Source organism: Papio anubis, chromosome 6 (assembly GCF_008728515.1).
Source record: "Papio anubis isolate 15944 chromosome 6, Panubis1.0, whole genome shotgun sequence".
Lineage (NCBI taxonomy): Eukaryota > Metazoa > Chordata > Mammalia > Primates > Cercopithecidae > Papio > Papio anubis.
In genome coordinates this window covers 6,988,800-7,015,499 of record NC_044981.1, presented here as the reverse complement: position 1 = coordinate 7,015,499, position 26,700 = coordinate 6,988,800, and the positions used below count along the sequence as shown (strand labels likewise).

The 26,700-nt window shown below is 47.0% G+C and overlaps 1 protein-coding gene across 11 annotated transcripts in view; it reads right to left on the bottom strand.

Moving 5' to 3' along the window:
- Positions 1 to 26,700, bottom strand: part of RREB1 (ras responsive element binding protein 1) — a 198,518-nt gene that overhangs the window by 124,855 nt on the left and 46,963 nt on the right. For 4 of the 11 annotated variants that reach the window (XM_003897011.4, XM_003897014.4, XM_017957548.2 and 1 more), the window contains exon 1: positions 19,709 to 19,814. The exons of 1 other annotated variant lie outside the window; for it this stretch is intronic. The gene's annotated coding sequence lies outside the window, so the exon portion shown is untranslated. Of the gene's footprint in view, positions 1 to 17,833; positions 18,187 to 18,272; positions 19,009 to 19,042; positions 19,433 to 19,704; positions 19,815 to 20,000; positions 20,177 to 26,700 lie in introns of those variants that run through there. 6 more of the 11 variants (XM_003897013.4, XM_009204405.4, XM_009204403.3 and 3 more) reach the window with 6 other exon arrangements.

Below are 26,700 nucleotides of genomic sequence, written 5' to 3'. Positions count from 1 at the left end.
ACCCTGTCCTCAGCTAAGCCTCGCATTTTCATACTCCAGGGCCTGTACTTAAACTGCTCTTTTTGCCTAGAAGGACGTTTTCCTTCCCCACATCCTCCTCCTCCACGTGACAAGCCCTGCACATTTGAGAGCATCACTTCCTCTTCTTTTCCCAACCACTTCCCACTTGCAGGCCCCTCCACTAGTCCTTGCTGGTTATGAGGCACTGACGAGTTTTACGGCAGAGACCATGTTTTACCCATCCTCGTGCTTCCAGAGTCTGGTACCCGGGGCAGGTGTCAAGAAACAGTTCTTGATACAGGCTCGCTGAAGGTGATATTCCACAGATGGGAAAAAAGGAGCACAGAATGCTGGCCTCCTAATCCAGATTGCTTTTCACTATTATTTTGCTGAAACTACCCAGCTGCCGTGAAAAAAATAACAATGATAATAATAGTAGTAAATAGAGAAGATAGGTCAGTTATAACTGAGCTGGTAGCACACAAGACGTAATTCTCTGTTACCAGTTTCCAAACACTCCTTCTGCCAGCACGGTGGCTCATACCTGTAATTCCAGCACTTTGAGAGGCAGAGGCAGGCGGATCACCTGATGTCAGGAGTTCAAGACCAGTCTGACCAATATGATGAAACCCATCTCTACTAAAAATACAAAATTAGCCAAGCGTGGTGGTATGTGCCTGTAATCACAGCTACTAGGGAGGCTAAGACAGGAGAATCCCTTGAACCTGGGAGGTAGAGGTTGCAGTGCACTCCAGCCTGGGCAACAAGAGTGGGGGCGGGGGGAATAAGGCCAAGCGCAGTGGCTCACACCTGTAATCCTAGCACTTTGGGAGGCGAAGGCGGGCAGATCACAAGGTCAGGAGTTCAAGGCCAGCCTGACCAACATGGTGAAACCCTAAAAATACAAAAATTAGCTGGGTGTGGTGGTACGCACCTGTAATCCCAGCTACTCAGGAGGCTGAGGCAGAAGAATCGCTTGAACCCATGAGGCAGAGGTTGCAGTGAGCCGAGATTGTGCCACTGCAAGCCAGCCTGGGCGACAGAGCAAGACTCCATCTCAAAACAAACAAACAAACAAACAAACAAAAAGAAACAGTCCTTCTCCGCAGACAGGAAGAAGCAGGAAACAGACCTTGAAGTACTTATCGTAATTCAAGATCTGCCAGTTCCATAACTTGCTCTGATGCCCTCACAAAGGAGCAAGGCACACTGGGGATCCCCATCCCAAATACACTCTAAGAGACAGAACAGGCTCCTCTCATTGCCCTCCAGTCCGCACAGTTCTTCCTGCTTGAAAAGCAAAACAAAGAGACAACACTTCCCAGAGGCGATCACACTTGAGCAGTGCCACATGTCACTGGGCCTCTCAGAATCACCCCAATACCAGTTTTGAGGCAAAACCTTGAGTTTCCATATTACGTAAAATAATAAACTATTATAAAACAACAATGAACCTGTTCTCAAGGCACTGGCCCTACCCAACGCAAAACTAAATTCCCAAATGCTTACAGAGCTTAGAGTCTCTTCAAAAGAGGGCAACCTATGAGTCTGAAACAGGGCTGAGTACCTTCAGGGGGGTTAAAAGTGGTGCCCACATGAAAGGTTTCAAGAGACAGGAGAGCCCCCCCCACCACCACCATTAACCACATGGAGGACTAGCAGAAGCCTGGAGTTGAAGCCCCCACTCTTCCACTTCTGGGACATCTCCCACCCTGCAAAAGATCATCTCTGTTCTACACTCTCACCTTTCCAAGGGGAACAGGGTGACAATTCCATACTGGGCAGGATTTGTCCAGTGTTTCACCCTACCTCTCCAACAGGTCTTTCCCAGGCCTTCTGCTTTAGTGTCTTGTCGACCTCCCTTCTGTAAGGGCTCCCAAATCCCAGTCAGCTGGTTTGTGTACTAACACCACCTTTGCAAACCCCTCACTTCCACAAAACACTGACTCTCCCTCCTGACCATCACAGAAGTGAAGATCTAGCTTATGTTGTCAAACACCGGCTAGAATAAGCTGTTCCACTGGTAAGCTGTAATCTGCTGTTTCCACAAGCCAGGACAGTTTTCCCCTTGATGTGCCTCACAAGGAAGGCTCTGCACACAGCAGGTTTTCAGTGAGTTCTTGTTTGGTGAATGGATCATGTCCCTGTGACAGGTAGTCTGCCAGCGGTCAGAAGCACAGCTCAGAGTCACACTTCACAGTTTGAGCCCTACTAGCTAGCTGCTTCTCTGGGTCTCCATTTCCTCATCCGAATCTATATCATGGGGTCAATAACAACTGCATCTACATCATGGGGTCAAAGAATTGTTGTGATGAATGAATGAGATGATGCATGAAAAGAATTTAGGCCGCTGGTAACTAGTACAGGCTCAATAAATGTTAGATCTTATGATTACTACTCCTACTGCCATCATGCTGGGAGTATTTCTACATGAAAAGCCTAACAACCAACAAAGGGTGAAAACTAAATTATAACTTTAGATTGTTGACATGTCAGAATGGAGTCCTATGGAGTAATCCAGCATGGGCAGAAGAGAAACTGAAATGCCTAACTTCTGGTTTATCTGATTTAAAGCAAATACAGGCAGGCCTGGCCCTGGGATGTTTTTCACCAAAGGTGGTCTGTTACTTGAATGCTGGGGGTTGAACTTATTTAACAGTACTCTAGACAGATTAATTTGTAATATAACCACTTGCAGTTTCTGGTGTTTAGGACTGGATTTCTGTGTACTCTGTTTCCTGAAGAGACATAAGAGGCAATGCTAGCTACCATGAGACTTCTAGAGACAAGCTGGCTAAATGAGCCTTTCCAAAATTCCATTTCCTGCAAAGGTAACAATGAAATAAATCATGATCTCTAAATATAATAATTTGGCCAGTGCTAACCACACCACCTCCCCAATACACATATACTCCCCGCCTTTTCTTGAGCACACCACAAAAGGAACACATGACCACACAGCATCTACTCTCCAGGGCAGAATGGAGGGACGAAGGCACAAAGCAAGCCTCAGAACACACAGGCCACCATGTTTGCCACATCTACATCAAGAGCTGCTTAAACAAAAAGTAAAATCAACGACAAACTCTCAGACAGGTGACCACCCGGGTCCCAGAGCTTACTGCCGCAACAGGACCAAACACGCGTACACTCTCTTTCAAAAGCAGAGTGTCCACTTTTAAGGAAAAAGTAATCTTTATATCATGTATCCCAATATCACATTCTTAGCAAGATGACAGACCTTTGAGTACACAAAGAAGGGACATATCACAGATACCCTTAAGACATATCACATGAGGCCAGGCGTGGTGGCTCACGACTGTAATCCCAGTATTTTGGGAGGCCAAGGCGGGCGGATCACGAGGTCAGGAGATCAAGATCATCCTGGCTAACACAGTGAAACTCCGTCTCTTCTAAAAATACAAAAAATTATCCAGGCGTGGTGGCGGGCGCCTGTAGTCCCAGCTACTCGGGAGGCTGAGGCAGGAGAATGGCGTGAACCCGGGAGGCGGAGCTTGCAGTGAGCCGAGATTGTGCCACTGCACTCCAGCCTGAGCGACAGAGTGAGACTCCGTCTCAAAAAAAAAAAAAAAAAAGACCTATCACATGGCCTGGCCTAACTGATGCCACTCTGAACTTCTCTGAGAAAACCTCACTAAAATTCCAAAACACGTATTTATTTATTAACTTATTTCAGTGATCTCCTCTGGTCCTCAGGAGCCTTACGTAAAGTACGTTCAACTTTCCGCCGAGAGTGGTGGCTCTAATCCTAGCACTTTGTGAGGCTGAAGTGGGCAGACTGACTGAGCTCGGGAGTTCAAGACCAGCCTGGGTAACACAGTGAAACCCTGTCTCTACTAAAATACAAAAAATTAGCCGGACATGGCAGCATGCGCCTGTACAGAGTCCAGGCTCCTCGGGAGGCTGAGGCAGGAGAATCGCTTGAACCCAGGAGGTGGAAGCTGCAGTGAGACGAGATTGCGTCACTGCACTCCAGCCTGGGCAACAGAGCGAGACTTTGTCTCCAATAAATAAATAAATAAATAAATAAATTCAACCTTCATTCACAGATGATGCAACAGATGGTCTAACATATCCAGAAAACAGTCATATGTAAGACATGCCAATACCCCACAGCCTAGAGACACCAACAAACCAGGGCCCCGAGGGGCAACACCACGCGAGGCAAAAACACAAATGTTTAAGGTAAAACACATCACCCAACAGAGAGTATGTGTGGTCACCACTATCCAGCACTCTTCAAAATAAGTAGCTGTGGATGGGTTATCCAAAAGTGAGCTGCTACATGCTTGTCACCAGAAACTGGTTTCTAAATGTACTATCAACACCAATTTTGGATATTCATAACAAGGCAATTATCTAGCATGCTGTATTTATAACACACTTCTCATATGACCTCTAAATCTATACATCTGCTTAGGTCACACCGAAGTGGAAGACTCCAAGTTGTTTATAGAGTACCTTAAAATTTAAATTTTCAAAAATACACTTAAGTCCAGTTTTTAAAGTTTTCTTCCCAGCCATCTCCTCACCAAGCTATTCCAATCAGAAAAAGTGAGGAGTAGAAGGTCTTCATTGAGTTTTGTTCCCATCTATTCAATTCATCTGATCAAATACAGGACTGGGCCAGGCACGGTGGCTCACGCCTGTGATCCCAGCACTTTGCGAGGCCAAAGCAGGAGAATCACTTGAATCCAAGAGTTCGACACCAGACCAGGCAACACAGTAAAACCCCACCTCTACAAAAATTTTTAAAATTAGCTGGGCATGGTGGTGTCCGCCTGCTGTCCCAGCTACTCAGGAGGCTGAGGTGGGAAGGTAACTTGAACCTGGGAGGTCAAGACTGCAGTGAGCCATGATCACAACACTGGACTCCAGTATGGGTGACACAACAAAACTTCATCCCTTAAAAAACAAAAAAAAAAGGCCGGGCGTGGTGGCTCACTCCCAGCACTTTGGGAGGCCAAGGCAGGCGGATCACGAGGTCAGGAGATCAAGACCATCCTGGCTAACACGGTGAAACCCTGTCTCTACTAAAAATACAAAAAATTAGCTGAGCGTGCTGGCGGGCGCCAGCAGTCCCAGCTACTCAGGAGGCTGAGGCAGGAGAATGGCGTGAACCTTGCAGTGAGCTGAGATCGCGCCACTGCACTCCAGCCTGGGAGACAGCGAGACTCCGTCTCAAAAAGAAAAAAAATAAAAAGAGAGAGACAGATGGAAATTCACATTCTCCTCAATATAGGAGAACACTACATGGGGCTCAAAGGAATGTTCAGGTTATATCCATCAGGGTTGATACCTCATAAAAGAGAAGCTTCCTTGGAGCATGCTCACCTGAGGTTTTGATGAGTTATTTGATGACATTAGAGAAAAGCATTACCCAAAATGGGAGCCCAATAAGACCTTCACGTGAAACCATCTTAAAGGCTGGTGGCCCAACTGAGGCAGGCACCTTCCCTCGGGAAACAGAAATCTTCAGTAGCAGACAGCCACTTGCTGAGCGGCCGGCGCACACCTTGATGGACGTTTCAGGGTCAGACTGCACCCCGCCTCCCCGTGTTGCATAGAGCAGGGCAGCACACCTGCACTCCAGCTTCTAGTGTGTATCAACTCAGTGGAAAACATGTCACAGTCGGTTTTGTTCCAAAAAGATTTTGTTTGCCATTTAAAAAAAAAAAAAAGTTAATTAACGTAACAAAAACCAAAGGACTGCCTGGGGGTAGGGAGCAAGTCAGCCATCACCAGAGGTATTTAAATACCAGCTAGACAATCACTCCATGGGGACAAGTTCCACTTCTTGTGAAAGGGGTCAAATAAATCTTCTCCTTTGGCACCCACAGATCTAGTGGAGGGCCCAACGCATTAGATACACAACAAGTGTTGTTGACTGAATGAACTATGTTTTCACACAGATTACAGGTCAAGCAAAATACTAATGTAACTCTAATATATTACGGGCATCGGGTGACCACTGAGGTACTTTATGTGGTTCCAACTAAGAAATAAGTTGGAAAATCAGGTGATGAAAGGAGTTCTGATGCTCCTAAGTAAAAGGCTTGAGCCACTGTGAGAGTCCTAGCTTGGTCCCTACCCAAAGGTCCCTACCCATGAACCCTGTACTAACGTCAAACAGATAAAGCATCGCTAAAACAAACTTCAGTGCTTTTAAGATTTAGGTCTAGGCAGGATGTGGTAGCTCACACCTGTAATCCCAACATTTTGGAAGGCCAAGGTGGGTAGATCACTTGAGCCTAGGAGTTCAGTATCAGCCTGGGCAACACAGTAAAATCCCGTCTTTACAAAAAATACAAAAATTGGCCAGGTCCAGTGACTCACGCCTATAATCCCAACACTATGGGAGGCTGAGGCGGGTGGATCACCTGAGGTTGGGACTTTGAGACCAGCCTGGCCAACATGGTGAAACCCCATCTCTACTAAAAATACAAAAATTAGCCAGGCGTGGTGGCAGGCGCCTGTAATCCCAGCTACTCGAGAGGCTGAGGCAGGAGGGAGAATCACTTGAACCCAGGAGGCAGAGGCTGCAGTGAGCCAAGATCGTGCCACTGCACTCCAGACTAGGTAACAGAACAAGACTGTCTCAAAAAAAAAAAAAAAAAAAAATTAGCCAGGCATGGTGGCGCACGCCTGTAGTCCCAGCTACTCAAGAGGCTGAGATGGGAGGATCGCTTGAGCCCAGGAGGTCGAGGCTCTAGTGAACCGTGATCACACCACTGCACTCCACCCTGTTGACAGAGCAAGGCCTTGTCTCAAAAAAAAAAAAAAAAAAAAAAAATTTAGGTGTACATCTCATCTAAAAATAATTCAAAAGCTCAGACCATCTATAAGAAATTTTTCCATTTCCTTTTAGCATCAGGAAATTAAAAGAAGAAAAAGAAAGAGGATAGAATAGGAGGCAGCCATTGCTTTTTTTCCCATTAGCAAGAACATAACATCTGTTTCTCACTGTTACATAAGTACTATTCATGCTTCATCCATACCATGCACTTTTTTTTCTTTTTAAGAAGGGATCTCACCCTGTTGCTCAGGCTGGAATGCAGTGAGTGGCACACTCACGGCTCACTGCAGCCTCAATCTCCTGGGTTCAAGTGATCCTCCCACCTCAGTCTCCTGAGTATCTGGGACTACAGGTGTGTACCATCATGCCCGGCTAAGTCTTGTATTTTTTTGTAGAGACAGGGTTTTTTATCTTGTTGTCCAGGCCAGTCTCAAAGTCCCAATCTTAAGTGATCCGCATGGCTCGGCCTCCCAAAGTGCTGGGATTAGAGGCATGAGCCACCACGCCCGGCCTAGGCACTTAATTTTTAATCAACTAAAACACAGTGTAAGTAAAGAAATAGCTGGGGGGAAAAAAAAAAAAAAAGAAGCGGGCGGGGGGGGGGGGGGGGGGACATAAATGTAGCTCTTTAAAAAGTAGAGAACACACCTTGTTCATAAACCTTGATTAATCCAGTGTTTCACTGTCAGAGGCATCATCATCCACTCAGCTGCAAAAGCTAGAGACCAGGAAGTCAGGCCTCCCTTCTGCGACCCTGCCTCATCACCAAGCCCCTCCCACCTCTTAAACCTTTATCAAATCCTTCTAAGCTCCCTTTTTCTACTGCCACCGCCCGTTTTCAAAGTTTCAAAACCTGGCATTCTAACTGACATTCTTCCAAACAGAAGGTAAACAGTTGCTTCCTTCTAGCCAGGTCTGTTCTCAACTCTGGGTAGGAATAATCTTTAAAAATGCAAATCTCATCATGCTAATCTGGCCTAACACTTTTCGTAGCTTCCCAGAGTTCCTAGTAGCCTGCTCTAGCCTTTATCTACCGCACCATCCCTGTAATTCACTGGTTCTGTGTCTTGTCTTCCTCCAAACACACTGTGCTTCTCTCATTTCCCTGGACACACACCTCTCTCCAACCTCAGGGTCTTTGTACAAGCTACTCAGATATTAGCTCAAATGTCACTTCCACAAGGTGCCTTCCTTGACCGGCCTCCCAGCATCTTTCACTCCTCCCATACACACAAAGACCAATGCGATTAACTGGTAGCACGTACCACAAGTATAAAAATGACTTCTTAGTTGCTGAACATGTCTCTTTATTTTCTTTTTTGAAATGGAGTCTCACTCTGTCACCCAGGCTGTAACGCAGTAGCATGATCTCAGCTCACTGTAACCTCTGCCTCCAGGGTTCAAGTGATTCTCCTGCCTCAGCCTCCTGAGCAGCTGGGATTACAGATGCCTGCCACCATGCCCGGCTAATTTTTGTGTTTTTAGTAGAGATGGGGTTTCACCATATTAGCCAGGCTGGTCTCCCAAAGTGCTGGGATTACAGGCGTGAACCACCATGCCTGCCATTTCTTTCGATGCAATATATCCTCTATGAGGCTTTCAACTATCTTTCCCATACTGGTAAGCTTGGTGCTTAACACAGTAGCCTTGCATAGTGGATATTCAAATAGGTACTGAATCAATAAAAATCTGTAAATGTTGAAAAAAAATAACACCATGGGAGGCCAGGTGCGCTCACACCTGTAATCCCATCACTTTGGGAGGCCGAGGTGGGTGGACCAACTGAGGTCAGCAGTTCGAGACCAGCCTGGTTAACATGGTGAAACCCTGTCTCTAATAATAAAAATAAATAAATAATAAATAAAAATTAAAAAACACCATGGGACTGGCAAATTTGGTGGTAGAAAATTGCCTGTTTCCAAAAGGAGGCTAAATCTGATACTGAATCACACTTCAGGACAGGAGGTTGTGAAGCCTTCTTAAGTTTCTGAACAAATGGTTCCCAGAAACCTTATTTTCATGATTTAAATACAATCAAATTCAGAGACATGCACGTTAAGCCTCCTTTAAATTATACTTGGTTTTAAACTTTTAAGTAGAACACTTCAGCCAAATACATACAGATTTAACTAACCAAGTCATAGAAAACCTGTTTGAGATGTTCACTAGTTTTATAAAATTATCCTCCAAAACATTTAAAATTCCTAAAGCAAAAGAAAAACTGACTTTAAAATAATCTATTTTCTGGGCTGGGAGCGGTGGCTCACGCCTGTAATCCCAGCACTTTGGGAGGCCAAGGTGGGTGGATCACTTGAGGTTGGGAGTTTGAGACCAGCCTGGCCAACATAGTGAAACCCTGTTTCTACTAAAAATACAAAAATTAGCCAGGTGTGGTGGCATGCGCCTGTAATCCCAGCTACTCAGGAGGCTGAGGTAGGAGAACCGCTTGAATCCAAGAAGTGGAGGTTGAGGTGAGCTGAGATTCCGCCCCTGGACTCCAGCCTGGGAGATAGTGCTCTTAGACTCTGTCTCAAAAAAAAAAAAAAAAAAATCTATTTTCTGTATTGGAGAGGAAAACATACAAGCCTCCTGATAAATAAAACTATGTTAGAATATTATATCTGAATGTATCTGCCAGATCTGAGCCTAAACTCTAGTTAGCAGGTAAGCACTTATTAAAAAATATTTACAGTAATGTATTTTTAATCAACCAGGATTTCACCTTGTATAAAAAATACCAAGAACTTCCACACACTATGTCTTTTTTTGTTTTTGCTTTTTAAAATTCATGTCAGGTGCAGTGGCTCATACCTGCAATCTCAACACTTTGGGAGGCTAAGGTAGGACTGCTTGATCCCAGGAGTTTAGGAATTTGAGACCAGCCTAAGCAACAGAGAGAGACCCTGTCTCCAAAAAAAAAAACTATTGTTTAAAAAGGAAACCTAGCGGTGTGCGGTGGCTCACGCCTGTAATCCCAGCACTTTGGGAGTCCGAGGTGGGCAGATCACCTGAGGTCAAGAGTTCCAGACCAGCCTGGCCAACATGGTAAAACCCTATCTCTACTAAAAAAAAAAAAAAAAAAAAAAATACAAAAATTAGCCAGGCGTCGTGGTAGGCGCCTATAATCCCAGCTACTCGGGAGAGAATCACTTGAACCTCGGAGGTGGAAGTTGCAGTGAGCCGAGACTGCACCACTGCACTCCAGCCTGGTTAACAAGAGTGAAACACTTCATCTCAAAAAAAAAAAAAAAAACCAGGAAACCTATTCCATGGTTCACCTTTGTGTTTCAGAACACCCACCCCATCTTCCTGGTTATCTCCCCTATTTGTGAAGACATATCTACCTCTTTTATGAGAAAATTAAGATTTTGATTTTGTATATTCAGAGAAATGTTTTGTTTTTTACAATAAAGTGTCAGAATAAAGGAAGCTCCCCTAAAACAGTGAAAGGGATTTTTTATAAATATGATCTAAAATCAGCTATTATCACATGTGTATATTGCACATACACACACACATACAAACACATAAAGCAAGATTTATGCCCTATAGGTTTCTGGCTTGGTATTCTGTTTTAAATCCCAGGAGTAACGGAAAAAAGAGAAGTTAAATTATACACAGACCAACACTCCTATTAACTCATACCACTAATGAAACAAAACTCTAACTAAGCAGAGAAAATGGGCCCACACATTGGAGCTCTGAAATTATTTTGGTCTTTGATCTGTGTGCCCATCTCTCCTATTTAATGTAAACTTCAAATCAAGAGCCATGAAAAATGGTTATAATTAGTAAAGGCCCCAGTGTGACAGCTTTTAGCGCAACCAGGCATTAACAAGGAGTTTTTTTCACTTTTACATTAAGCTGAGCCAACTTTTATTTTAGAATTTCTGTAATTCAAAATTCTTTCCCACCAAAGCACTTAATTATTTCCCACCTAGCACCACCTTCTGCCTGACGGGTATGCTGAGATCTTTAGTTCATGTCCATTTCCTTCACTGAATTTGTAGCACTATTTAGGCCTTAGCTTCCAAATTACATGTGGCTATTCTCCAAAATCTTCAAAAACTCTCATTTTTGTATCAGAAATCAACACACAGTGGTGAGTGAGCACCAACTATGCAATCGTTCCAGGTACAGGAGATGGAAAAATATTCTTGAAGTGAGAGAAACATGTTAACAGATAAAACAGACAAGACTTGACAGATGGGGTTAAAAGTTATTCACAACAGAAAAGCTAATTCTCCGTAGAAGAGGTAGTATTTAAGTTGGGTCTTGAAAAAAGAGTATGAAATCTTTATTGCTGAAGGAAGGGGATGGGGATGCAACAGAATGAACAATCCAGGCAACAGGAAGCAGTAAGAATCAATTCAGTGTGGCAGTGGGGCAGAAGACAGTGACAAGAGCTGAGACTAGAAATTCGGCTTGGAAGCAAAGTTCCTTGTATGCCAAGTTAAGGAGTTTGGATTTCTTCCTGTAGACAACAGAAAGCCAAGAGATGTTTTTAAGCAGGCAAACACCACGCACAGCTTTAGTTTTGATGACTCTGGCAGCAGAGTGGAGGATGAACTGCAGTAGGGAGAAACTGGTGGCAGGAAATTAACTTGGGAGGCATTTGTGACTTGATGAGGGCCTTAGGTCAGAAACGATAGAACAGTCAATGCCAGGGCCAGACTGGAGTGTGGTTTTGCAGAGGGCCTGGTGACTGACAGAACATTGGGGCAGGAGAGACAAGCGTCAGGACGGCAGTAAGGCTCCTGGACTAGAAGGCTGGGTGGATGGTGATCACCTTCCAGAAGGAAGGGAGAGGACTTTCATTTTCACAAGTACCTGCAGGGTAAGGTACTTGCAGGGTGATCAGGGTGACAAAAGGTTCAAGCTTAGGAGAAGTTAGTTGTAAATGGAGATACAGAGTTGGGAGTTGGCAGTTTACAGGTTAGATGAGAAGACAGAAAAGCACCAGAATGCAGGGGCGTTCTGCAGGAACAGGACTTATTACCAGGTATGGGACTGCAAAGGTGGCTGCAGAGCAATGGCCCTGAGCACCATCAGTACGACTGATACCAACGGGACACTGACTAACTGCTGGTTTAAGATGTAAAAAGAGCTATCTTCAAGTATTGCACATGTCTATAAAGTAAGTGGGAGGCCAGGCCACTCTAGGGGTGACTCTGCCTACCACTGGCAGCCCTTCCTTCTCTGGAATTCAATCTCTGTCTCCCTGTTTTCTTCTCCCCTCCATGGTTTCCTCACCTCCTGTCTGTGTGATAGACTGGAGGGGGTGGGGTGGGAAGGCCAAGGGTCAGATCAGTAGCACTTGTTGGCTAAAAGATCACTCCTGTCACTATATTAGACATTTCTGGTCTGAGGCCTGGAGTCCCTTAACATAAAAATAATCACTGCTTCCTACCCTGCATCCCCTCATTCCCTTCCTATCCCTCCCAACCACAGCAGCTGGCAGCCATCCACCCTCTCAAGAGGAGATGTATGGACAGAGGACCCAGCTCAGAAACACTGCCCTATAAAAACGGCAGACGGTTATGTAAGAATTTTGCAAAAACTTGAGAAAATAAAATACAGGAGACTACGAATGCAAAAACATTAACTGTCAAGCAAGTAAGGGCTAGTTCAAACACATTAAAAAAAAAAAAAAAAAAAGTATACTCCACATACCTTAGAGCATGAAGGAGGGCTACAGATGACAGCACCAGAGCAAGTTTCCCAAATAACTGAAGAGGTGCCTGGGAAAGCTGAGCCATCTACCAGAACAGCTTCACAGAGCCAATGAATATGTTTTGTTTTAGAAGCAGATGACTTCTAGAATTTTCATTTACTATGGGATTTTCAAATACATTTAATGCCACTTAATGTTTTCCTCAACCCCAAATTTTCTGTGAAAATTAGAACTTGCCAACCATGGTACCTCAGATACAAATAAGAGCTTACTTGCTTTACGGAATTTCAGATTTATAAATATATCACATGCAATACAGGGACTGCACCCAGTGGACTTGCAGATGAGACCCAGGCCACGACTACCATACCTTTCAAGCAGGCTTTCTCAACCTCAGCTCTGCTGACATATGGGGGTGTTCTGTGCACTCTAAGATGTGGAGCAGCATCTCTGGGGTCTATGCACTAAAGGCCAGTAGCAACTCACCCCTGCCACCCCCCCTCCCCAGAAACACTTAAAAATGTCTCCAGATGTTGCCAAAAGTCTCCTGGGGGCAAAACCACCAGGTTGAGAACCACTGCTTCAGAATAAGCCCCAAGCTTGTCATCTGCTTTTTCCTTAAAATTCATCCCTCAGCCTGATCAACATGGTGAAACCCTGTCGCTACTAAAAATACAAAAGTTAGCTGGGCTTGGTGGTGTGTGCCTGTAGTCCCACCTGCTCAGGAGACTGAGGCAGAAGAATCGCTTGAACCCTGGAGGTGGAGTTGCAGACAGCCGAGATTGTGCCATTGCACTCCATCCTGGGTGAGAGTGAGACTCCGCCTCACCTAAGTGAACCACATTAAGAATTTGCTAGTTCAGTTAGTCTCCCAGCACTAAAAACAAAGAGTGCTGCGTTTCCCCAATTTGAACATAGACTCCTAGGCAAAATTTGACTAAGGTAATAGAGGTGTGCAAAATTCTGGAAAGGAAATCCAGAATGGATACCCACAAAGCTTCCTGAGCTCAAAATATACCACTTTCTTCCATTTATAGATTTTGACTTTCTGGAACATTTACTTTGTTCTTACAACAATCTCATGAGGTAGAAAGGCTACTAAAAAGATGCGTATCTGGCCGGGCGCGGTGGCTCAAGCCTGTAATCCCAGCACTTTGGGAGGCCGAGACGGGTGGATCACGAGGTCAGGAGATCGAGACCATCCTGGCTAACACGGTGAAACCCCGTCTCCACTAAAAAATACAAAAAACTAGCCGGGCGAAGTGGCAGGCGCCTGTAGTCCCAGCTACTCGGGAGGCTGAGGCGGGAGAATGGCATGAACCTGGGAGGCGGAGCTTGCAGTGAGCTGAGATCTGGCCACGGCACTCCAGCCTGGGCGACAGAGCAAGACTCCGTCTCAAAAAAAAAAAAAAAAGATGCGTATCACCACATTCATCAACAGAAATGCTACCAAGAGCAAGAGTGCTTTTTAAAATTTCCTTATACCTTCAAACTCAATTGGCTTTATTTTGAAAAGGATCTAGTCTTATTTAAAACACACACACACCATATACAAGGAGATAAATAGGCAGTATATATTTAATGCTGCTAAGTCCTCTTGAGGTCAAGCTCACTCTAAAAAGCAGCTGTTCTACAGGGCTAGGCTGGAGTTAGGAGTTCTGGGTTCCAAGTTTGATTTATTATCAGTCCCTGGGTGGACCACAGCGCAGCTGTAAAATGGGTCAACATACCCACCCAACTCTCTTAATGTTCCTCTAAGCATAAACATGGAATCTTTGCTAAAGGCCTCCACATAAGTAGGGTGAAATTAACTAAGCCCTAGAAGGCATATCTGAATGAAAAAGAAAACTTTTAAAGTGATTAAACCACCAGAAGTATCACACACTTTTATAACAATCCTATCCTATAGTCTCTGAAAAGGGTGAAAAAGAGATGAAATACCAAGCAAGCTAGGGAAAAACAAATAGAGCATTTAAAAGCTTTATCTAATTACCCCCACTGAGACGTTTTCTCTTCAGTCTGGCTGTCTGACAATGCCTGTGGGGGTTTTCATTCTCTTTCTCCACCCACCCTCATGATGTCTGCAAGCCCTCAGGTGAATCCCTGCAGGAGCAGTCAGTACCCAGTCCCCGGACTTTACAGAGGTTTTCGAATTCTCTTAGCATTACTTGCTTGAATCACACTGAACAAACAGTCTCCACCCTCTCCCACTGCTTTTGTCTGAAGCACCTATTCACAGGCAGCCACCTTTATTGGTGGGCAGACTGGCTAACTTCAATACCCTTGAAGTCCCACCAAAAGCAAGATGCACCAGTCACTCCCAGTCTCCTCCTCCTCATCCGCTTCACCCCAACGCGCCACTGCCAACGGCAGAGTGCAATCCCCAGCTACACTCGGCTGCAGTTCAGACCACGTTGAACACCAGGGAACATGACAAGAGAAACTGAGGGGAACACAGTCGGTGACACTGCCGACAGGACTGGGAACATAAAAGTAAAAACCCCTCTCCACCTTCCTCATTCTTTTACCTCCGTGGTAATGAAAACATCAGCAGTCTTCTTTTCTGTATTCTGCCTTCTATGGGAGGGGGGAAATTAAAACTAAGTGATGCATTTCAGAGAGCACACCGTATGCTTCCCTCTGGCTTTCATAGAGTGTACCTTTTCCCTCTGACATAAGGCGAGGTCCCTGCAACCCTCACCCTGTGTAGAAATCACTGTCTGACCCTTGCTCTTTGAAAAGTGCCATGGCTACTTCTACCCAAAAATCACTCCCTAAATCAGGAAAGAAGAGAGAAAAGAAACAGAAAGAAAATTCATTTATCAACTTCTTAATCATATTTGGATATAAAAAAATATGACTCAACACTGCCTGTTCAATAGGTCAGATGTACACAAATTAACCTTGAAGCAGGGAAACTTTTGGCTTACAACAGGCTTACCATTCAGCCAAGAGATGATAATTACCAATCATGGCTTCAATTAGATTTCAACCATTTTATCTCGCTGAAAAACTTCGAGATACTTGAACATACTTATGGCAGAAATGTAATATACATCATACCTATTTTTGTTTTCTAACATTTGGCCAGTCCTTCCAAAGATACTCTGAACCTAATATAATTATTTTTAAAAAGATATCCATGAACTGGGTGGAATAAGCTGCATCAGGGAGGTGGAATGAAATGGAGGAGGAGCCCTATCAAAACCTAATCTAAGGGAATGGTAATCTCAGTAAAGGGGGAAAGAAAGCTATTGTCCCCTTATCAGGACAGACTACATTGCATACTTTGAATTGACACTAAATTGCATTTCTATCTTTGAACACAAATCTGTTTGATGTGGAATAAAAGAAAGACATAACTTTATGGATTATGTAGAATTTCCAAAACAAACCAAGGAATCAGTCATTATTACTAGAAATAAGAGGGTACTATACACACAAATCCTCAGGAAGGTTCAACCTGAACACATTGGTAATAGTCAAGAAGTCCACCAGACAAGCTGCCATCCAACACCACAAGGCTGGTCATAGAGTACTGAACTTCAATTAAAGACACTTACAAAAGAAAGAGATTATTTAAATATAACAAAACCAAAACAAACTTAACATCCTATCTTCCCGGGCATAGAAGATTCAGAAATTAATTAAACCCAGTAAATAATGTAAAACAGGGAAGGATTCCCTTTCAAAAATGCTTCGGTTAATTTTAGCATCCTTCTGTTTAGCTGCTTAGCAACCCTTATCCTATGACCTTCTAAGCACCACCTACTTTTCAGAAGGATAATGAATAGAAACATCAAAAGAATTCACTTCTGTTTCCAAAGAATATATTTAACCAATTTTTATAGGAGTTAAATTTGTATTAATTATGCCGTGCAAAATCCTAAAAGGGTAGCATTTTAAAACTTCATTAACTGGGACATTTCCTTAGCTGAAGGTGATAAACGATGTTAGCAAGTGAGTATAAGATAGCAAGCAAAGACTTCCAAACTGACCTCAGAAGTGGAATAACACAACAGCTCAAAATTGAAGAGCAAAAACGACCTAAGGCAGCTACACTGTACAGTGCCTGGCACACAGCAGGTAACCAATAAACTGCTGTTGATCAGATGCTGGACTAATAAATGTAGGTTTCTTTTCTTCCTTCAACGTGTTGTACCTGTGTTGGATACAAATAAGGCCTTGGGAGTCTGCCTGAAGAAATTTAAAAGACCCTTCAATCAAAAGGTCGCTTGCTGGAATATGTAACTAGTTAGGAATGGATGCACCACCTGTACCAGCTCAATAAGACGCATGTTCCCCACCACCTAACAAACACTTGTCTGCCATAAGAGCTTAGCGTCTCATTTTCTGATGAGAAATAAAGCAGTATCTACAAAAACCCAGAGAATGATATTTCACATAACAGTAAGCATCAGCAGCATTTCTTAAGAGTATTACACATCCAGCAAATCCTCTTTTAAAACAAGACATTCTAAAATGCAACCAGTTTAGCAGTATTTTTAAGACAAAGACAATGCAAATTCATTAACCTAAAATGGAGCACAAGCTAAGTAAATAACTAAATCAAAGAGTTCTTCTCTCCCTTTCTTTTGTAAAACTGGGGGAAAGGTATTTTTTTTTAACACATTTAAAACTTGATTAAAGTCATTCAAATGTTTAATACATCAGTGTAACCAAAGCTCAAAGCACATCAAAGCAGGACCCATCAGAGGGTACCCAGAAAGCTCCCTCCAAAGGGCAGAGGTAAACACATACATACACACACGCGCGCACACACCACCCCTAAAATTAGTGATCCGTCTTTGTATAAATTACTTGTAGAGTAGCTCGAACCCATTCCTTCAAAAGTTCTGTGGACTCTTGAAGATAGTACAGAACTCAACGTTTGTTTTTCAAAGAGGTTTTAGCCAACACTTTGGCCTCTAACTCAGACTTCCGGGTTGAAATATGTCTTAGAAACTATACCTGCCTACTTGAAAAAGTACCAAATCTAGAGGATGATTTTCATGGGTGTGAAAAAACAAAACTAAACCACATTCTTTTCTTGGCAGTTCTCTTTTCCCCACTCCACTTCAATTAAACTTATTTCAGAATCAACTCGCACATATGCAGGGTCCACTACATATATAAAGGGGAAAAAAGTCTCAAAAATAATGGGGATGCACTAGAAACTCTGCCATTGCAGAGACAGAAATTCCTCGCTATTTCCAGCAACACCATGCAACAGGCAAACTTTATTCCCACTGGCTTTTAAAGAGCTAAGCTTAAATCTAAACTCTTAAAAGAGGGTTCAATTTTCTACTAATGAAAACCCCCGGACAGGTTTTTCAACATACCAAAACGTTATACTTTTTAATTCACCCTTCTGTCTGTCTCCACATCCACCACCATCACAAGCAGCAGCAGCAGGAGCATCCTCAAAAGACGAAAACCCCTCCAAAGTGCCCCGAATGTGTGCTGCTGCTGGCTCTGAAGCCGTGTAGAATTTCGTAATGGAATGTGAACTGCTCGTCCGGATCTGGGCTCACGTTCTATCTCCTAACCAGTAAGGAGCGAGAGAGGGCAAATCTGCTGAGCAAGGAGAAATACTTTCCTCCTCTTTTATAACCCATCACGGATGCACGGCGGCCGAGGGGCGCGAGCTGCACGCGGCGCCTGTCAAGCGGCCCGGGCCCGCACCCCGTGGGGTCCCCGCGTCCCCCAGCTCCCCGCCCCGCCCGGAGAGGAAGGCGGCCTAGCCAACCCGTGGGCTCAGCCGACGCGCCCCGCACTCACGCGCGGCCGCGGAGCAGGTCACATCCTCGACGCGCCCTTGGCCCGGTCCAGAAAACACGCCGCTTCCCAGGAAGGGGGTCGGCGACGGGAAGGACCTCCCCTGCTCCTTAGCAACCATTAAGGTCGCAGTTTCCTAAGAGACCGCGAGCGGGGCGGGGGCGCCGGGGGCCCGGCCCGAGGCTTGTGCGGGAAGTAGGGGGGGGGCAGCAACGGGCCCCCTGCCCCCACCCAGCTAGACGCTGGGGGCCGGGATGGGAGGAGGAAGGGAAGCCCCAGAACTCGCAAAAAACTGGTCCAGCGGGCGGCGGACAAAAGTTTCCGAGCGCGCTCCACAGCTGGGCGGTGGAGCGGGCCCCGGCGGCCGGCCCCGCCTCGGATGCTCCCGGCCTCCTTCCTGTGCTCGTGACGGCGCCGAGCCCCCCACCCCCTCCCCCGCCCGCGAGGCAGGCTAGCTCCACACCGAGGGCTCCCACGAAAAAACGCACCCCGCCAACGGAAGGGCGAGGGAACAATACGTGCCCGCACGGCTCGGGCCCGGTCCCCTCCTCCCCTGGTCCCCCGGGGCAGTGGTCGGCGTGACCACGACCTCCAGCCGGGAACCGGCGAGGGCGCGGGGCTGCCCGCGGCCCCCTCCCGGCCGGCGCCGTCCGCCCGGGAGGATCAAAGTCCGCAGAGCAGGGCGCGGCGGATGCTCCCACCAAGCAGCCCCGAGCAGGCACCCCCGCTCGAGCACCCCGAGCAGACACCCCCAAGCCGGCACCCTCGGATACCTTACGGCGGCGGCGGGAGGGCGGGCGCCGTCATCTCCGCGCTTCCCGGCCCGAGAGGGACTCGAAAGTATGTAGGAGAAAAGTTTCCCCTCCCACATGGGGGGGAGGATGTCGAGGGAGAGAGGGCGGAAGATGGAGAGCAGCGCTGGGAAGATGTTTCTGGCCGGCGGTGCGCGCACCATCCGAGTCCCGGCGGTGCTGGTTAAAAATAAACTCGGCGGCGCGGGTCGGGCCGGATTCCTGCGCTCGGACGGCTAATATGGATGCGCATCAGGTCCTGCTGGCGGGGCGCTGCGGCGGCTCGCGCTGGGAGCTGGTTGGCAGAGCCAGCGGCTCGGGAAAGGGAAAAGAGCGGAGGAAGGGGAGGAGGAGGAGGAGGAGGAGGAGGAGGAGGAGGAGGAGGAGGAGGAACGGCCCGGCGCGCAGCCCGAGGGGAGAGGGCTGCCCGGCTCATCCCTGGCCGCCCCGCCAGCCCGAGCGCACGCTGCGCGGCGTGGGGCGTGCGGGTCCCCGCCTGCGGGACGCGCCGAGTTTCTAAAGTACAACGCGCTCTGCAGACTTCACCCTCCCCATCCCCAAAGTTCTTTAAAAGGTCGCTCCGGCTGTGCCCCAGATGTCTCGCTGCCGCCGGAGTACCGCGAGTCGGAACCCGGGGCACGTACTTACGGCCGGGCAGGACGCTTGGCTCCCAGGCATGATGCGTTGGGGACCGGTGGGCTTCAGGGAGAGACCGAGGAGAGATGCAAACTTGTTCCGGAAAAGGAATCAAAATGGCGTTTCTGGATGTGCAAAGTTCATCAACTCCGCAGTCACTTCCCCTCCTCCTCTTCTCCCACAGGGAGGGAGGTGGGCGAGGAGCTGGCGACCCCAGCGCCCCAGCCGTCGTCCCGGCCCCCGTCTCGGCCCCCCGCCCAGCTTCCTCGCCCGCACGCTCGGAGTCTCGCTCTCCCCCTCTCACCCTGATAAGTAGACACATCACGTGTTGCTCCTGCGAGTCTCCTGGGGACGTGTTACTGAGCGGCCGCGGCGGCGGCGGCGGCGCTCGGACTGGGGGGGTGAGGGGGAGGACCGCGGTACCCGCCTGTCCCCACCGCCGCCCCCGCCCCGACTTTAGCAGGATGACCGCAGTTGCCATCCCGGGAAGGATGGAGGTGGAGTCCCCTCCCCACCCCCCACCGCAGCCCCAGGTTTGCCCTACGCCCTCCCAAGGCGCCCCGGGCCATGGGAGGGCCGGGCTGCCCGAGGGTAAGGGTCCGGGAGGCCGCGACTGAGCGCGATCCCAATCGTCCCTTTGCTCGCAGGCCACCTTCTTCGGCCACCGCGCCCCCTCCCCTGCAGCCCCTCGCCGCGGGCGACTCCCCGCCCCCGGCTTTCCATCACTTCACTCCGCAGTTTGTTTCACTATTTTAACGGAGGCGGGGGAGACACGGTGATGCCCCGGAATTGCGAGAGGGGCGCCTCGGAGGCGCTGGGGTTGGGGGGATGGGGGGCGTGGGGCTCGGGGTCCCTGGCCTGGCGCCGCCCCTCTGGGTCTGCGAGGCATCTGGGAAGTGGAGCCCCGCCCGAGCCGTTTCCTTTCCACGCGGTCCTCGCTCTGCATCCAGGTGGGGCGAGTGGATGATGGGGCAGGAGATTAAGGAGCAGGCGCTTCACCCCGCCCCTGGCTTCGAGCTGTTTCTCTCCCGGGGCCATCCTTCTTACTCGGGCTGCCGCCCTGAGCGTGCTCGCCGTCTAACAAACTCAACTCCGACTCGACTTTGGTCCCCTTCCCTTACCCACACCCCACAAAGGATGCTTCAGCGGGGAACTGCGTGGCCGCCAGGGGCTGAGGACGGCTCCTGCCGCTAATGTGTCCCCACCCCGCGATGGAATGGCTGATGCTGTGTCATCCACGTCGCCCTCCAAGGCTTCAGAGAAGCCACACGCAGTATCTCTTTCTCTCAGAGGGCTCCTGTTTCAACTCTGAAAAGCAGGGGCCCTTCTCGGAGCCGCTCTCCATCTCTCTAGCTCCTGCCACTACGCTTCGCACTGGCTGCCTTGCCCCAAGTTATCACGGAGCCCAGAGAAACCAGGCCTGGGCTGTGCTTCCTCCATAAAGCAGCTGACATGTTTCCAACTGTTAATACTTCTGCTACCGAGGTTCTGAAAGGGGTCTGTTCTCGGCCTTTGGAAACATCTTCAGACAGATAAGGATGATTGTGGTTGTTGAAAATAAACACCCCCCGCCCCCCTAGTTCTAAAGAAGAATGTCCAAAGAATACTACAGTAGAATTAAGCGTTTGGGTCTGGTTAGGCAAGATGATGTTATGCAGGCAGAAAGCTGGCTACTTTCTATTTACTATGACCTTTGACCCTGGCTCCACCACACCAGCTCCTCTGAGAAGGCTTGAACACCATGGAGAGTTGTAAGCCCAACTGTGGGCCTTTAATTTGAGTCCTTCCATTGACCTCTAGCTTTCAGGGCTGCAGACAGAAGTGTCTGACTCGGGATGGGTCCTGGCCAGAACAGAACTCTTTGGAACCAAGGAAAAGCAGCTGGACCATTAGGTCTGATATGAGATAAGTAGGCTAAACCACTGCCCAAAAAGGAGCTGATTCAGCTGGCTGTTTCTCTGACTTTCATCCAGATTAAGTTTTCGGAACCTGTTATGTTTCCCAAGGTCTACTGTTTACTGAAGAAAACTCCATCCAGAGAAATTTCAGCAGTTGCATTTTTCTGAGCCTCCCCGAACTCCGCCGCCCCAAAATGTATTATCAAATGGTTTTTTGAAGACAGGCCCGTCGTGGAGGACATGGGCATGTCTCTAGACAGGAGTGATAGTTCACATAGCCATCACAGAATAGGTGTCTCGTGTTTCTAAGTTGTAATGTGTTCCAGTGAGGGCGAAGGAAGGGCCCTGTGGGGAATGCTACTTTACTCACTTTGCCTCTGATTCAGGAGCTAGCCTTTCCTGGTCTCCCCATTCAGGGATAAGTTTTGAATAGGAAAAATATCAAAATTGAAATTTATGCATAATTTAGCAAATCTCCAATGCTATATATGAATGTTCATGACAAATTGCCACCTGTATAATGCCATCTAGAAAATACTGGCAACAAAAAAGATTGAAAACAGTTTTACTACAACTTTTTTTAATTTTTTTTTTTTTTTTTTTTTGAGACAGAGCATCACTCTGTTGCCCGGGCTGGAGTGCAGTGGTAGGATCACGACTCACTGCAGCTTTGAATTCCTGGTCTCAAGTGATCCTCCACCCTTAGCCTCCCAAGTAGCTGGGACTACAGTGCATGTCACCACACCTAGTTAATTTTAAAAGTTTTAGTAGAGAGGAGGTCTTGCTATGTTGCCCAGGCTGGTCTCAGGCTCTAGGGCTCAAGTGATTATCCCACCTCAGCCTCCCAAATTGCTGGGATTATAAGTGTAAGCCATTGTGCCCAGCCTATTCCAAGTTATACTTTAAAAATTGGAGTATCATGCTGGGCCCTGTGTTTCTCATTTCTAGCTAATTAATAAACATGGCCATCAAACCACCTGTTCAAGAGTCATGCTCTCTAAACCATTATGAGATGCCACTTCACACCCACTAGGATGTTTATAATAAAAAAACAGACAATAAGGGTTGAAGAAAGTATGGAGAAACTGAAACCTTCATACATTGCTGGTGAGAATGTACAATGATGCAGCCACTTTGAAAAATAGCTTGGTAGTTCCTCGAAATGTTAAACATAGAGTTGCTATATGACCCAGCAATTCTGCTCTTAGGTACATAAACAAGAAATGAAAACATATGTCCACACAAAAACTTGTACTCAAATATTCATAGCAGCACTATTCATAATAGCCAAAAAGTGGAAACAACTCAAATATTCATCAGTTGGTGGATGGATAAACAAAATATGATATAGCCATACATAGACTGTTATTCCACCATCAAAAGCAATGAAGTACTGATGTATAATACAACATGGATGAATCTTGAAAACATTATTCTAAATGAAAGAAGTCAGATCCAAAAGGACAAATAATGGATGATTCCGTTTATATGAAATGTTCAGAATAGGCAAATTGATAGAGATAGAAAGTAGATTAATGGTTGCCTAGAACTGAGGGCTAGGGAGAAGTGGGGATTGACTGCTAACATGTGGGGTTTCTTTTTGGGATGCTAAAAATGTAGTAGGCCAGACTACCCCTCTCCCCACTCCTCCTTCCTCCCTCCTCTTTCCACCTCTCCTCTTCCCCTTTCCCCTCTCCCACTCTCACTCCCTCTCACTCTGCCATATAAGAAGTATCTTGCTTCCCCTTCACAAAACAACAACAGCGTAGACCAGGCAAGGTGGCTCCTGCCTGTAATCCCAGCACTTTGGGAGGTCAAGGCAGAGGATCGCTTAAGGCCAGGGATTTGAGACCAGCCTGGCCAACATGGCGAAACCCCATCTCTACTAAAAATAGAAAAAATTAGCCTGGCGTGGTGGCAGGTGCCTGTAATCCCAGCTACTTGGGAGCCTGAGGCAGGAGAATCGCTTGAACCCAGGAGGCGGAGGTTGTAGTGAGCTGAGATGGCGCCATTGCACTCCAGCGAGACTCCAAAACACAAAAAACAACAAACAAACAAACAAACAAAAACCATCCTGGCCAACATGGTGAAACCTCGTCTCTACTAAAATACAAAAAAAAAATTAGCCGGGCGTAGTAGTGCGTGCCTGTAGTCCCAGCTACTCGGGAGGGTGAGGCAGGGGAATCCCTTGAACCCAGGAGGCGGAGGCGGAGACAGCAGTGAACCAGGATGGCGCCACTGCACTCCATCCTGGCGACAGAGCAAGACACTGTCTCAAGGGAAAAAAAAAAAATTTAAAACTTAGCCAGACGTGGTGGCACATGCTTATAGTCCCAGCTACTTGGGAGTCTGAGGCAGGAGAATCACTTAAGTCTGGTAGGTCAAGGGTACAGAGAGCTATGCTTGTGCCACTGCATTCCAGACTGGGTGACAGAGTGAGACCCTGTCTCAAAAAACTTAAACTTAAAATTAATTAAAATTAAAATGTTTTAAAATTGATTGTGGTTAGGGTGCACAACTCTAAATATACTAAAAATCCATTGAATTGTACATTTTAAATGGGTGAATTCTATGGTATGTGAGTTATATCCCAATAAAGCTGAGCTGTATAGACATATATGGAATTGTGCTAGGTTCTGTAGTGGAGAACTGATACAAAAATGAGTAATTTATAATCTTGCCTTAAAAGAGCTTGCAATCTAATCTCTGCATCCTCATGATATAATCCATGAAATGCAAAACAACATATAATATCAAATACATACAAAATTCAGTTCAGAGCAAAGATCACTTTTTTTGAGACATAGTCTAACATATAATAATAAAAAAATTAAATACATACAAAATCTAGGAGTTCAGAGCAAAGAGATCACTTCTTTCTTTCTTTTTTTTTTTGAGACAGTCTCGCTCTGTTGCCCAGGCTAGAGTACAATGGCGAGATCTCGGCTCACTGCAACCTCTGCCTTCTGGGTTCAAGCTATTCTACCACCTCAGCCTCCTGCGTAGCTTGGATTACAGGCGCCCATCATCATGCCCAGCTAAGTTTTATATTTTTGTAGAGACGGGGTTTCACCACATTGGCCAGGGTGACCTTTTTGTTTGTTTGTTTCGCTCTTTTTACCCAGGCTGCAGTGCAATGGTGTGATCTCGGCTCACCGCAACCTCTGCCTTTCGGGTTCAATCAATTCTCCTGTCTCAGCCTTGTGAGTAGCTGGGATTACAGGCATGTGCCACCACGCCCAGCTAATTTTGTATTTTTAGTAGAGACGGGGTTTCTCCATGTTGGTCAGGCTGGGTCTTGAACTCCTGCCCACCTCAGCTTCCCAAAGTGCTGGGATTACAGTTGTGAGCCACTGCGCCCAGCCAAGATCAATTCTAAGAAGAGTGATCAGGGAAAGCTTCATGGAAGAGAAAGTAATGGATTTGGGCCATGGAGAATGACTAGAAATTCAGTAGATGAAGAAGATGAAGATTGGGAATTAAAAACAGCAGCAGATGCAAGAGCACAGTTGTAACAAATTACGGGTCCCACTCAGAGACCAGTAAGGGTTATAGCTTGGCTGAATATAACATTTACAGGACTGTACTATAGGTGATGAGACTAAAAGGTAAATAAGCTGAGCCTGTCCCACGAATAATTCTGAATATTGGCCATGGGAAAGCTTGGGTACCAAGGGCCTGAACTAGGGTGAAGGTAGAGGAGGTCAAGAAGCACTTCAGAGGAAGAACTCACAGAGAAGCAACCGGTAGACCTGTAATGGAGGGGGAACAAGGGATGGGGGGTGAGGTGCAGAAGTCAGGGCCAAGATGATGTCTGGGTCTTAGCTAGGTAGCTGACAGAAGAACAAAAATGAGCAAGTCAGGGAGAAGGGGAGCCCATTTGAGGTGGAAGGTGACAGAGTAGGTGATATTGAGCCTGGAGGTAGAAATAAATGGAAAACAGAGCTAAGCTGTGGAAGAGGATCATGAAGAAAAAAGGTGTGGATGCTGGAGAAGGCCACTTGGATGAGGTCTCACAGCTGTGTAGGTGTCCCCAGGCAGAGAGGAGGGGGCAGGGCACTCCAGCCAGAGTGGGCAGGGAGCTGCAAGCACAAGGGCACAGAGGCGTAAAACAAGGTCAGTTTCCTGAACTGCAAATACCACCCTCTGGAGCTGGAGCAGCGGAGGGAGGAGGGGAGGCAGCCAGAGATGGGGCTGCAGGAGTAGCCAGTGGGCCAGATCGCCAAGAGCGCTATGCACAGCGGACTTGGACGTTATCCAGCGGTGAGGCCGTGAAAGGGCTCATGGAGGAGGGCACCGTGGAGGATGGTCTGGAGGATGGCAGGACGAGGCAGGAGGGGGAGTTAGGAATTAATAGTAATAGAAGAATTTAGTTAAGCAAGAATAAGGACCTAGGGAGGCACTGGCTGTAGGGGTGGAGAGGAATAGATTCATCTGGGACATAATTAGGCCATAGAATCAACAGAACTTGACCAACTGAGTTATGAGAGAAAAGGAAACAATCCATCTGGGGCACTGACAAAGGTGTGTGATAACAAAAGAGGTGAAGCTGCCGCAGCAGTGAGCGTGACCCATGGCAGTGCAGGAAGGACCAAAGACAGGAGATGTCAAGGGGACAGGTCTGCAAGGCTTGGTGCCCATTGGTTGTGGAGTGAGAAGTCGTGGGGTTAAGAAGGCCGATTCTCTGGGCTTGGCCTTGGATAACTGGATGGAGGGTGGGTCCATTCTCCAGTGGCATGAGTCATGGAGGAGGGTGCGAGTTGTGGAATTGGAGAGGAGGGAAACTCAGGAGGGAGGCCTAAAGACACATCTAGGTAAAGAGACTATGGACAATGAAAGGCTAGGGCAGGACCCAAGGAAATGCCTGCAATTCAGTGGCAAAAGAAGAGGGAGTGATAAGAGCTCCTTCTCTTTTGCCTCTAACGAAGCAGAACAGCTAAGGGAAAAGGTGGCCCACAGCATTAAACCACAGAAATCACACAGAATGTGGGATAATAGACATTGGAGACTTGGAGGGGTGAGAGGGTGGCAGGGGGTAAGAGATGAGAAGGTACTTAATGGTACAATGTACATCATGCGGGTGATGGTTACACTAAAAGGCCACAC